Source organism: Pleurodeles waltl, chromosome 8 (genome assembly GCF_031143425.1).
Source record: "Pleurodeles waltl isolate 20211129_DDA chromosome 8, aPleWal1.hap1.20221129, whole genome shotgun sequence".
Lineage (NCBI taxonomy): Eukaryota > Metazoa > Chordata > Amphibia > Caudata > Salamandridae > Pleurodeles > Pleurodeles waltl.
Genome location: NC_090447.1, coordinates 732310901 through 732324921, shown reverse-complemented (window position 1 = coordinate 732324921; position 14021 = coordinate 732310901).

The following is a 14021-nucleotide window of genomic DNA, read 5'->3' as shown; positions in this document are numbered from 1 at the left end:
TCCTGGGGTCTGTGCAATCATCTGGGATCCATTTTGGCTCTCCTCTGCACAAATTGCTGTGTTTGCGGTGCATTTTGACGTAAAAAAACGCTGCATATCCAGTTTGCGGTGTCGTAAACTGCTCACAGTCATTTCTGGCGCGTTAATGTTGCTTTCCTTTCCGATGTGACGCAGCGGTTTGAGTGAAAAAAAATGACTCACACCAGTGGTTTGCGCAGCAGTGCGTCAAAGTGCAAATTTGACGCCCGCATGGGCAAAGAAATGGCGTTAGCCGGCGGTAATATATTTGACGCAAAACTGCGTCAGCGCAGTTTTTCATCAGAAAGTATAAATACGGGCCCTAATATTCATACTCTCACTTTAGTTGGGATTTGCCTGCTGTGATAAAGGGTTTAGAAATAGCATCAATTAAACAGTTACAAACAGTAGATCTTGCATTCTTAAGAGCAAAAGTGACTCTTCTTTTAGCGATCATGTCAGCTAGATGTTTACGGGGGATAGGAGACTCTCCAAACCTGAGAATGTTTCCTGATAAATTATTGTATATCCTGGGCATCCATTTGTTCAAAAAAGCATTTCTAAATTTCATCTTCTTCAGGAAAGCATTCTTCCGGTTTTCACGCCAAATGCTCAAGGGCGTGCTTGATCAGTAAGACTGGGGGGTGCGAGCTTCAGAATTTCTGACAGTCAGAGTGGCATATAACCAGGGCCACTGGAATTATGCAATTGCATTGTGATTTTAGCATTATTATAGATTTGCTGCATTGGCAACATTATTCATCATTTACAGAATAATCTGCAAATTTTAACAAAAACATTTTTGTTTCAAGCTTAAAGCTATATTTGGGTGCTAAACTGGTACTAATGAAGTGCAACCAATGTCCATACAGTGTTACCAATTTTAAAACTGCTGAAATCATTAACTAATATACAAAATGTGCCGCATTATGCTGCATAGTTTGCCTTTTCTTGCCTCATATTTCTCGCTTGAAGAAGAAAATACCCTAAACCTTGATGTCAAAAGAACACTTTTAATATGCTTGCAGAGTTTGTCGAGGACTGACCCTTTTCATTTAAATAATATATTTTAGTAACTTTTGGAAACGTCAATAAAAGAAGAAACCTCAGAACTTCTATCATAACTAGGTGGGTAATGTTTGCTATTTTGAAAAGCTTAGAGGCAATGAATCATCAGGCTTCATTCAGTATTCATGCTTCCTCTAGGAGAGGTGTTGCAACCTCTTGGGATAATGCAAAAGGTATATCAATAGAGCCAGTACATGGACATCATCTAATAAATCATCACAAGTTTACGAGTAACTGAACAGAGTGAAGACTGTTTATCAGAGGGAGTTTTGTCATGTGTTTTAAAGAAAGAAAGAAAAGATAAGAAGTTTATTATTTTTATGAAAATAATTTATTTTCATGGATTAAAAAAACATTTTGTGTTTCAAATACTAAGTAGATTTTGATATTCCTTGGTAAATCCTCAAGTCGTTAGGTCTATGATGAGGAAGATAGGATATGGAGATAATGACCCAATTAATTAATTACTCCTGGTCTTAGTCTTCCTTGACACTCTCTTAATATCCCCTCACATCCTAAGCATTAATAAAACGTGTTAAAAATCGTGGAACTTCAAGCACTCATATTAGGCGAGGTAAATTTTACTGGTAGGCAAACTGAGGATTCTCTGGTGTAAACAAAATAAAGAAAGGCATAATAAAATGTTCTTAGCAAAACTGAAAGTATAACAATAGAAGAAACTAAGCACTGTGCAGAATGGCTGTCTGGCCGACAGGAATGCTCAAATCAATATGACTGTAAGTAGCAACACCGAGACAAGGGATAATGAAGATTACCCATATGTAATGGGGGCATTACATTGAATTTTACTGTTCGTCATCACAGTCCTTTTCTATGAAGATGACCCATCTCTCGAAAAAGTTGCTCAGTCACTCTATAATAAGATCAATTCCTATAATATTATTTTTATTCCGGACACTTGAGAGGGAGGGGATGCCATTTCGTTCACTTGTTTACTTTTATATTGGAGCACCCATGCCACGGAGGGCATCATAGCACCAACCATCACATTGCTGCAAACATTGTAGTAAAAAGAACGTTGTAAAAGGTTTCACAGTATGTAAGATTAACAAAATAATTATCTGGAAAACATCATGGATAAAACTGAACAATAGTCAGATTAAGCTAGAGATGTTTTTTTGCAACAACAGTTGTAGGAAAGGATTTTTAGAGACATCCAAACACATTTACATGTGGTAGTACAAAACAGTATTTTTGACGCATTAGTCTTTTTTTTAGGTGATTCTTTATTGAAGATGCATAACATGGTATACAAATCAGATGAAACTCTAATGTAGAACTCTAGGACATAGAGTGAAGGTAAGTCAGAAAACGGTAAGGTGGGGGGAGGGTGGGGGGAGGGTGCTGTTGGAGAAGCAAATCACAGAAAGAGCAGGGAGGTGCAGTGACAGAGGAGAAGAGGTAGGGATGACCCTTCCGGTGGTGTAAGGGGGGGCGCATTTAGGTAACGGCGTCTGAAAATGGAGAGATACAGTGAGCGCTCATCGTGAGGTGCATGCTGGTCTGTGGTCGGTGGCTTCCTGGGAGAGAGAGGGTGGTGGGGTATTGGGAAGGAGGATATACCTGTACAAGGATGGAGCAGCAGGACATTAAGGGAATATGTCAAGGTGTCGGATTAGGGGTAGGTGAATAGAACCAGAGAGGATCCCGGTGGGTGATGGGGAGAGGAAAGCGGAGGGGGAACAGGGTGTGGGGACATTAGGGATGGTAGGGGGGACTCAGGATGACAGAGGAGTTGGCGTGGGGGTGGCAGCACAGCACAACTATTCAATTGTTACTGTTTAGTTGGTTGCATGCATAGCATTAGGGGTAGTGTGAGACATCCTTAAGAAACTACCCCCATACTTGCAAGAAAATGTCTGTCTGGTCCTGCAGAATATAGATATGTTCATGGGCTGCTGTGTGGATCATTGCCACTGTCCAGTCGACTGCTGAAGGTGGGGCAGCGGAGCGCCATTGAGGGAGTATGCAGATCCTTGCAGTGGCAAGTGCTGTATGAAGGACGTCTTTTTGTGGATGAGAAAGTACAGGGAAATCCAGTTGCAAACAGGTGATAATGGGGTTCAGATTGTCTGGGATCATGCTTTCTAGACCCTGGTTGATGAGAAATCCAAAGTATTTCAGGTGTGACGGGATCCACCGGAAGGGGTATCCCTCAATGGCCACATGCGTAGTGACTAAGGAGAAAGGTAAGGCTTTGCTTTTGTCCCAATTTACCATGTATCAGGACAAGACTGAAAAGCTATTGATGATCTCCATCAAGGCCAGGAGGAAGTGAGGCAATCCAGTCAAGTATATCTGAGATTAACCTCCCGGGAGGGTTACTCCAGTAAGGGTGGTGGGCTGGGGGATCATTGCCGGCAGGGCTGCCAGGGCCAGCAGGAACAATAAGGGTGGGAAAAGACAGTCTTGTCTGGTTCTCCTTTTGATCGGGAAGGGATCGAACAGGAAGCCTCCACAGTTCACCAATGCCGCAGGGTTATCATACAGCAGGAGAATCTTGCCGATGAACTGGTCACCCAGGCCTTACTTCCATAGGGCCACAAAGAGGTATCCCTAGTCTATGGGGTCAAACACCTTTTCTGCATCAAGGGATAATCCTAGAGCCTCATCAGACAAGTCCTTGGTTGCCCATAGAGCATGAGAGAGGGTACAGAGGTGATTTCCGGCGGTACACCCTGGAACAAACCCCACCTGTGTTTCATGTATCAAGGAGGGGATGATTTTGAGCAAGCGAGTAACTAGGACACTGGCGAGGATCTTGACATCTACGTTAAGTAACAAGATCGGTCTGTAACTGCCACAAAGGAGGGGGTCCTTCCTGGGCTTAGGGATAACTGTGACCACTGCCCTGTCAGAGATCGAGCCCAGGGAGCCAGATCGGGCAGCTTCCTGGAAGGCAGCATAAAGGCTGTCCACTACCTCTCCTCCTTCCCATTTATAAAACTTCGCCAGTAACCATCCTCCCCGGGAGCCTTGTGGTATGGAAGCCTGGAAATTGCCTCTGCTAATTTGGTTTTGGTGATTTTGCTTTATTAGAGGGCTTGCCCATCTGCAGTCAGTCGAGGAAGTTTCAGACCATCAAGGAAACATCCACTTTGTTGGTGGTAGGAGGTAGGTCTGAAATGTAAAGCATTGTACAGTATTTTGCAAACTCATTGACTATATCTTGTGGCCTGGTGATGTTCTACCTATCTGCTGCTTGTAGGGTAGGGATGGTGCACATAGAATCAAGCTGCCGGAGTTGAGCTGCCAAGAGGCGGCCCGCTTTCTCCCCTTGTTCATAGGGACAAGTCTTTAGCCATTGCAATGCATACTCTGCTTTGGATGTGTACAGAGTATTGAATTCCATACGCGTTTGCTCAAGACTACATCGGACCATTGGGGAGGAGTGCATCATGTATTGATGGGTAAGGGAGGCAATTTCACCCTCTAGGTCCTTCTGTCAGGCTGCGGTTTGTTTATTAGGCACAGCTACATCATGCATCATTTGTCCTCGAATAGTCACTTTCACAGCTGACCAAAGCACCCTTTCGGATGTCACTGACCCCTTATTGTTAGCCAAATAGGTGGAAACGTGTGATATTAGGAGCGATATGCCTGGAGGGGTGTGGTCGCAGTTTACAGCCAATCGCCGTGGTTTGCAGCCTGGGAGACGAGGCCTGCGTCCATAGTCAATAGGACGGGGGCATGGTCAGAAAGGGCGGCTTCCAAAATATGTGAGTCCTTAATTTGTACCACTGTCATTTTGGAAACCAAAAAGTGGTCTAATCGCGACTTAGTGCCTTGGGAGGGTGAGAGGAACATGAACTCCTTATCCATGGGATGAGTGAGCCTCCAATGGCCCACCACCGATGATCCTCCAACTTGGCTTCCAGGAGTAGCCCTGTCTGAGTTGTTGCCCATATCCAGGGTCCGGTCCCAAGCCAGGTTCCAGTTTTCCCCTATCGCAAGGCACCCCTTTCCAACAGGAGACAGCTGAGGTGAGGAAGAAGGTGTGTTTGGAGCCCATAGGAGCATAGACCACTCCCACACAGAACATGCGGCCCCTGATTCTCAATTTCGCAAATGCATCCCTGCCGCCAGGATCAGACCTTTGTCTTCATTACCTTCATGATCAGAGTTTTACATAACGAGATTGCCACACCACATTCATCAGGTGTCCCGCCATCCGCCACTGGTAAGTCTGGGCAACTGCTGTGGATCTCTCTCCCCACCAAGCCTCGGAATAGTTTTTCAGATTCAGGCCCACTCAGGTGTGTCTCTTGCAGAAGAGCCACATCTGGCCTCTTGGATTGTAAGTAGGAGAGTATCTTTTTCTGGTTCAGGTAATGAGTGAACCCGCTGGCATTCTATGTAAGAATGGGTAATGGGCGGGGTGAAGTGGGTGAATGGATGGCTGCTGGCATGTTGAGTCAATACCAGGGGGGTTGTAGTGGGTTCCCCTCTGGTTGGGGGTGAGTTAGTGATAGCTAGTTGGAGGAGAAAGGTTGACCAAGGGAGGGAAGGGGACGGTTAAATGAGCAGGGGAAAAGGGAGTCCTCTGGATCTGATCTGAAGTAAGATGAAGAGCAGTCGAAGGAAGTGCCAGAAGACCAATCAAGCAGAATAGAGATGAATCCAGGAGGGGGGGTTGGGAGGGCAAGGGGTGGGAGATGGGAAAGGTAGATGATGGTACAAGAGGATGAGTGTGAGAAAGATCAAATAAGATACCGAACTGGCCAAGACCAGGGCAGACCACCAGGGGTTTAGATTAGTGGTCTGTGGGTCAAAACCTGTGGGTATCTTGTGCCGGCAGGGCTCCCTAAGGAAAGCAGGGCCAGTGATAAAGATGAGCTAAGCGTACATGTACAAGGCACGTGCAGGGTTTTCCAGGGTGGTGCCGCATGAGGTCTTCCCCAGTATGGATGATGAGGCAAACACTGGAGGAGATGTCAACTGCTGAATTCGGGGTGGGGGAGGTAGGGAGCTGTCTTCAATTCTGGGCTGTACTGGACTGTACTGAACTGTAGCAAACTGTACCAGACTGTACCAGTGGGCAGGGAGAGGTTAAAAGGAAGGGGGATGTCAGTTCAGTTTCTGTCAGCAGGTGTGTCACGTCATGGTCCTGTAGTTTCTGTCTGTGTAGGCCATCCCTGGGGGGGGAGGGGGAAGCGCAGGGTTGTGTAGAGCTTGGTGATTCAGTGTTTCAGTCTGTCCTCGTCGCTGCCTGCCCCTGCGGAGTGCAGGGAACCACCCCAAAGAGAAGGGGGACACTAATAATGGTAGAAAGGGGTGAGGGGTTGATGTGGTGTAGCACTTGATATAGGTGCAAGCTTTGGATCAACCTAGCACATTTGCAAATTAATATAAACAGTAATAAACAACAGTGCTGTCATTCAAATTAAAACATATCAGAACAAACATGGCAATGTAATACAGTGGTAAACATGGCAGCTAAATGCTGGGGGGGAAGAGGGAAACAAGGTTGGGGAGTCACAGGAGTTTGAGGGTTAGAGAGGGTTAGAAAGTAGGGGGGTGGTCCCATAACAGTATTTAAGTCTTTGCTTTGGACTAAGCCATGCAGAATCGCACTCTATAGTCAGCAATGCTAGGAAACATAAGCATGCAGGGTGATACTCATCATGAAGGCTGTCTGAGCTCCCAGTCTCTGAGGACAAGGCTTATAGGTAGATTGAAGGTATAGACCCTCTCCAATGTCACTGGGCCTCTGCAGTGGAGGAGGCTGGTTTGAGAGGGGATCTCGATTTATCCCTGTCGGTGGTTTGGGTGTGGTGAATCACAGCTTGCAGAGCTTGGTCACAGTCTCCTGTTGGCCTGGCCATTCTTTCATAATCTCTCCCACTGTAGTGGGATCCCATGTCCTTGCGCAATCAGCCTCCCTGAGAAGGATGCAGGGGAATGGTGCTTCCAAGGGGCCATGGAGAGGTCAGATGGTACCACCTCCATCGTCATGGCGAGAGAAGAGGCATCCTTGGTTATCCACATTCTGGCTGGTTCAAAAAGGCAAAAATTTGTGTCCATTTGTCAGAGCCGGGGCCGAAGGAGCAGGAACACCCTGCGGTGATCGTTGGTCTCTTTGGAAAAGTCAGCAGCAATACAGATCTTGTGGCCATCTCTGGTGTAAGGGCCATGGGTGCAGGCCACAGTTAGGAGCTGATGTACCTGTTCATGACAGAGGAAGCAGGCGATGATTGGGCGAGGGTGTGTTGTGTTGTTGTGGTGCGCTGGGCCTATCCAATGTGCCCTCTGTAGTTCCAAAGGGGGTTCAAAAGTAAGGCCTGTAAGGGTCGGGGGAAGGTCTCTGAGAAAACATCTCATATTTGATCCCTCCAGGCGCTCTGGGATTCCAAAGAAGCGCACGTTGTCTCTGCAGCTACTATCTTCTAGGTCAGTGACCTTGCTGCGGAGGTTCCTGATCTATGTCCTGGGGCACATTGAGATGATCTTCCACAGAGGTGAGGCAGACCTCCAGATTTGAAACTCTACCTTGAAACACTGAGATGATGGCTCAGATGGATTTGGTCTCCACAGTTAATGAAGTGATGTTGGAGTCCATTCCTTCGAGTCTGCGATTCACTGCCTTGATTTCATGAAGGATACGTTCCATGGTGGTATCTGCTGCCTAGTCATCTGTTCGCTCCAGCTGCCTTGATGCCATGGGTCTTCAGGCCAGGGCTATGGCACAAGGTTGGAGTAACGTGTCCCAGAGAATGAGTTGTCTCATTAGTTTACTGGTATTTTTGCCAGCGGTCTTGTCAAGGGACATCACTAGGTTAGACACTTAAGGTCAGGTTCATGCCTAGGGTTTTTCTCTGTGGTGTGCTCTATGAAGCGACCAGACGTGAATGTTGCTGTGGAGTTGGGTGGTGGAGGACTATGATTGTGCTTCCCTGGCAAACTACCTAATATTCTAGGTGGCTGGCGTACCTGGGGAGGCACGGTCAGACCCCGAAAGGTGTGTAGTGGAAAAAGATGGTAGAAAAGGCCAAGTCAAGTTCACCCAGGCCTGCTCTTCTAAAGGGCCATAGAGTCCCCTTACCAAGGGACCAGTCTGAAGAGGTCACTAATAGCTCCAACTCCGGGAGGGTGTGTGACCACAGAAGGGGGTATTACCTGAAGGTAAATGGGTCCGAGGACGGCCCAAGTAAGATCCAAGTAATGGGGCACAGAATGCTGTGGAGGCTAGCGATGAAAGTGAAGATGCCCCTTTGCAGCCCACCTGCTGCTCTTCACAGAGGGGCGAAGAGTGGATTGATGGTCAGGTCATCATATCATGACCGTAGCTGGTGGGCATAGGTCTGTGGTAGGGTCACATAGGTCTCAGCCAGGGGAAGTTTGCGGCTGAAGTGGGGAGTCCCCATCCACGGTTTTGTGGTTGAGAGCAAGTGAACATTGGCTCCTTCTGCAGTAAACATTAGTTGTGCCCCAGGCGGAAAGGCTCTTCAGGGCACAGAGAATAGATCTGCAGAATAAAGGCCACCTCACCTGTAGTTGAATTGGCTGATGGTGGAAGAAGGTCTGGGGGAGGGGGAGAAAGTATGATACCCCTCAAGAGAGGACCAAGCAGTCCCACCCTTGTGTTGTCCTCCAACAGCGTGGTTGGGGTAGAGCAGTAGGATGTGCAGCCCATTACAGGGGCACCCCAGGATGCCGTACTACTGTCCCAAGTGCAACTGGGGTGGGGCTGTAAGCCAATGTGGCTCTTGAGTAGTGGGGCGTAGCAGTTGGGGGATAGAGATCAGCTCCCTACAGTTTATCCCCACTCACACCTGAGAATGCTGCGTATGCAGCACAGCTTCAAGATCGGCACGGGGCCCAGCTGTGTAGACCTTATGGAGGGCAAGATCCCTGTTGGTGTACCGGTGGCTCTGCCCTGGAATGGGCAGGAACGGAATGGAATGTCGCACCCATGCCCAGCACTCCAAGAACTCACTGCTTTCCAGTTCTGATGCCCCGCGGCAGTTTCCAGGCCTCCGCACGAACGATGTGGCCCATTACGAGGAGGCTCCGGGGAGGCTCTGGGCCTGGCCGATGTGTGCCATGGGGTGGCCCCCTAGGCGAGGGCTGTAGACAGGGGATGATCCTGCCCAAGCACAACAGCAATGCCCCACCATCCGACAAGGTTGTGGCCTCTTGCTCCAGTCGGCTCTGCGTGGCTGGCTCTGATAATGTTGTCTCTTGTGGTGTACGGTGTTCCAGGAGCACAGATGTGCCCCACGAACAGGCAGTCGGAGGCTTGCAGCATGCTGATGTGCCAAGTATGCCCCCCACAACCTGTATGTGTGCCTTTGCTGCCTTCACGAGCTCCCCGGTGCTCGGAGCTCCGATTCATGTGCCATCTTTCACCTTGGCCAGACCACTCCACCCCTTGATGCATTAGTCTTGTGAAGAAGGTTATTTTTCAAGGTACACCTAAAGTTGTTGAAAGAGTGTGCTGATATGATGGATAAGACAAATTAGTTCAATTTTTTCATTAGATGACCTGTGAAGGTTTTTAACATAAGATGATTTGTTAAAGCATTCTGGGTGCTGAATTTTCCTTTGCTTCCAGCCACATGGAAGACAATGAAGATGGTCTGTACAAGCAGTTAGACTGCTGTCTTTAAGAACACAGTTGGCAGGAAGGGCTTACAGTCTGCATTAATTGTAAAAAGAAAGATGTTCTTAAAGTTTGTAATGTGGACTATTAGACTGAGTTTTGTGTCCAGTAGGAAACCCCAGGATTTGGTCATTCGTCATCAAGGGACGCCCACCCACTTTCTTGATGGAGCTTAACAGCTTTTCAGTCAAGTGAAACTTTGGATTAAGAGGTCAAAAATCAGTTTAAAGTGTCAGGACTGAGTGGTCAAATGTTGAGGGTACTTTTATATATATATTGATGTCTTATGCATAAATGTGCCTGTATAGTCCAAAATCTTCCTGGACCGAAGCAAGAGGTTCAGTATAAATGTTGAATTGTACAGGTACACCTATCGAGCTTTGAGGTGCTGCACAGTGATTTTTCAGTTGTTTTACATAATGGATCCTATTTCTAAAGTAGAATTAGAAACATTATAACAATACCCTATCAGCTCCAAGTCATTTAGCATCAAGAAGGTTGTCAATTTACACCTGGTGCAAACCTCATCACAAATCTATTAAAATTGAGAGGCAGACTTCATTATCCTCAAAGATATTTGCTGTATCATCAATCAGTTTTACCAAAGAGATTAGAGAGATGTGTCCTGAGTAAAAGCCTAATTAAAAGTCCCCCAGGACATCAATGTCTTCTAAATATCTTTCTTGCTGTGTGGCAGCACAGTTTTCTAAGGTTTCAATTAGAAATAAAAGGCTAGTGTGGAGACAGAAATTCACAAGACTATTAAGGTCATCTGATGGTGTTCTGATCATGCATGTGACAAGAGCAATTTTTAGCATGCTTAGAGCCATACTGTGTTCTTACAGATAGAGTTATGGATTTCCAACCAGGATGAGAGTAGTATGTTGCTCATTTTCTTTTCTTTTCTTTTTTAGGAAGATTTTAAATGATCAGGTCAGCTGCATCCCTACTGTTTTATTCAGGTCAGTTGTCTCCTTGAAACCATCTTTCAGTGTTCATTTGAGATGATCCATGAAGAGTTTGATATGATTGACATATTGTCGTAGTTTGGCTCTTGCTCTAGGCAATACTGCTGGTTTAAAGATGACAGTACTTATGTTTGTAGGTGACTAGGTCAGTCCTACAACACGTTACAACTTAAAACTGTCAGCCCAACCCTCCCGGCTCACAAGCAGTACCTCACCAGAACCCAAACAGTAGAAGGTGATTTGTGGCAGCCGTTTGTGCATGGAATCAAGAGTGCGACATCTCAGGGAGATCGTGGATAAACGGAGATTACCCCTTTCTCACATGACTAACATGTCTCAGTCAAACATAGGGAAAGAAGGTGCTGCAGTAACCCTTCAATAGGTTTTATTAACAAGACTTCAATCTACTGTAAATTGCATGGCCTGCAATGATTAGGATAAAAAACAATGCAAGAAACATAATGGTAAAAACAAGAGTCATGAATACAAAGACCCCCACCATCTTGCAATATCATGGAATATGTAGTAAAGGGAAAGTAGACCCTAATACCCTAGCATGATAAACCTAATCTCTAACCTAAAGAGAGCTAGGTGTTTTAAACCTAATCTGCCAGTACCATGTCCATGAGGAATGCCCCCAACCCTTGTTACCTTGGAATGAGGTCTCTAGATCAGACTCCCTGGGGTCACGAAGACTGGGTAAGAATCCAGGCGATGTGTAGCATAGATAGCGTTGATGGCATCTGGTAAGAATCCCTCTGATTATCTTGTCTGTGTCAGATGTATTTATACAGATCTGGTAGGACACCTGACGCAGGTATGTTCCCAAACAATAGATAAGAAGGCATACTTGGGGCGGCAATTATGTAAACAATTCCCTGAAAAGGTACATTATGGTACTGTCATACAAAAGTGGGAAAGTACATGGTGTGAATACCTTCGTATCTCATTTATTTTTTACGCTGATTGTGACGCCATAACAGAGTGGCACTGATAACATGAAACCAAAACATCTTCCTAACTATAAATATGGCAGCTATCTTGGAAGAAATAATTGAATAAATGTGCTAAAACAGAGCAAGCTAAGTAGGTTCAAAATCACTAGGTGACAGGGGCACAGGCCTGCAAGCCTAAGGCTAAGCTAAACTCCTGATTCCCATTAAAACTAAATAGAATCGAGTACATCCTCCCCATTGCCGGAACAAGTTTGACACCATCCTAATGACATCAGAGAAAGTGAATGAGCCCAAGCTAAAACGCTCTGGACTAAAAACAAGCTAAAATCATATTAAAATATAACTGAAATATGATTAAAAACTTGTTAAAAACAGCTAAAGCATACAATGAGACATAATGTTGACCATGACAATCACAGCAGGACAAAGGTGAAGGCAATGTTGGCAAAATGTTAAAACTTTAGAATAGGCCAATGGTCAAATTCATTTAACAGAAGTCATGATCTTGAAGAATGTCTTCGAAGCCATCAAAAGGAAAAGCATTCAAGACAGAAGCCACATCGTCAGATGTTAGATCGATGACAGGATTGGCAGAAGGATCCACAGAGCAGTAGTGAGCAGCAGCCTCAGGAGCTGGATCTCCTGTGATGGCAGCACCATCCAAGGTGCCCAAAGGAGGGAGACAGTCCACCAAGTGCGGCTCGTAAGCAGCCTCATGAATCAACCTCAGTCTCATGGGGCATGACTGTAAATGAACCCTCATCGGGAACATCAGAAGTTCTTGGTCCACGGGAGACACTGGCGGAACAGCAAGGCACGCCGAAGGTAGATTTTTGAACAAGCATCAGGTGCAATGAAAGACTGGTTGCACACAGCATAGGACTGGTTAGAATGGCAATGACCAATCATGCTCCAATTCTTCCAGCAACAGAGCATCAAAGAACTGTACCATGCAATCACAGCACAGCTGGGCTGGTGGTAGTAGCTCCATCACTCCACTTAGCTGGGAAGGCACAACCACTGCGTATCGGGAACAACAGCAGTAGTATCCCACCTATCAATGCCAAAGTCACAGGAAAGCCACCAGACACACTGGAAATGAGTGAGTGGATGGCCGAAGGAATGGCCAAAGGAATGGCTCCGAAAACAGTCTGGAAGATGGACACAAATCCAGACCCGACCGTCTTAAACAAATGGACAGCACTCAAAGTGTTGAAAATTCTGGATACCAGCTCTCTGAGGTACTTGGGGAAGTTGATATTTAATAGGGATTGTATTTTGACTGATGATCTTGCTATCTGAAGAGCATACGTCTTTCTAGCCGATGTCAACGCAACTTGTTTCTGAAACAGTAGCACCTTTAGTCTGCTAAGCTGATCATAATTTCCATTAGTAGTATCAATGTGAGGCCACATTTCTGCTACTCTTATCTCTTGTGTGAGGGGAATAAAACATGTCCACAGCACGTTGCGATCTTAGAGATTGAAATTACGTAGGCATTTCCTGGTTGCACACCACAACAGCTTTATTGGTTTAGCACCACGTAACTCCCATTTGAAAGTACATGAAATGCCAGACGAATCAAACGGAAGGGAATCCCCTTCAGAAAACAGGCGAAGTTTGCAACCCCCACATTGCAAAGGCCATGGAGGGACACCTGTTTGCAAATCATTGAATGACTAACTGTAGTCTCACATTCGCTTCCACTAAGAAAGACCTTGTTTAGCCATTCAAACATTTATATTCAAAGGGCAACTCCCACTCTTCTTTAAGATAGCTATCATCTAGCAGCTCATATCTCCTCACAGCAAGATGTTTCAAGCATGTCAAAAAACAAAAAATGGAAATGTGCAGATTTATAATGCCATGCATGAGCCAATCTGTCGATGGACTCTCTGCAACTGTGAAAGGCAACTTTTCTAGCTTTTCTATGTGAAGCATGGTGAAACTTGCTTCCCTTTTAGCCATTGTCTCTTGTTGCCTGGATAAATTAAAAGCAGCAAATAAGTCACTACTGTTAATATACTTCCATGGAACACAGCCGTTTTTTCAGAATCTTTAGTGTCCAACCTAACGGCATGATGGAAAGAAGCTGACTTTGTCCATGATGTAAAAAGGATGTCATTCCGAATGACATCTATTGCAGATGGTAAAATATTTTTAATGGAGTAAATCCTGTTGGAAAGAGTGTTCATGCCATTGTTGACAACAGCTAAAGCCTTTTCCAAATTTTCTTTGTCTATCTGCCTTAAACGCACAGCAGCTTCTATTTGAAAAAGTTTCCAGATCTTATTGTATATGGCATAAATTAATCTTTTAGAGTGTGGCTTTCTTGATCCTAACAGGAAGTCCTGCAAGTCTATATCTTCAGTAATGAGATGTTCCTTA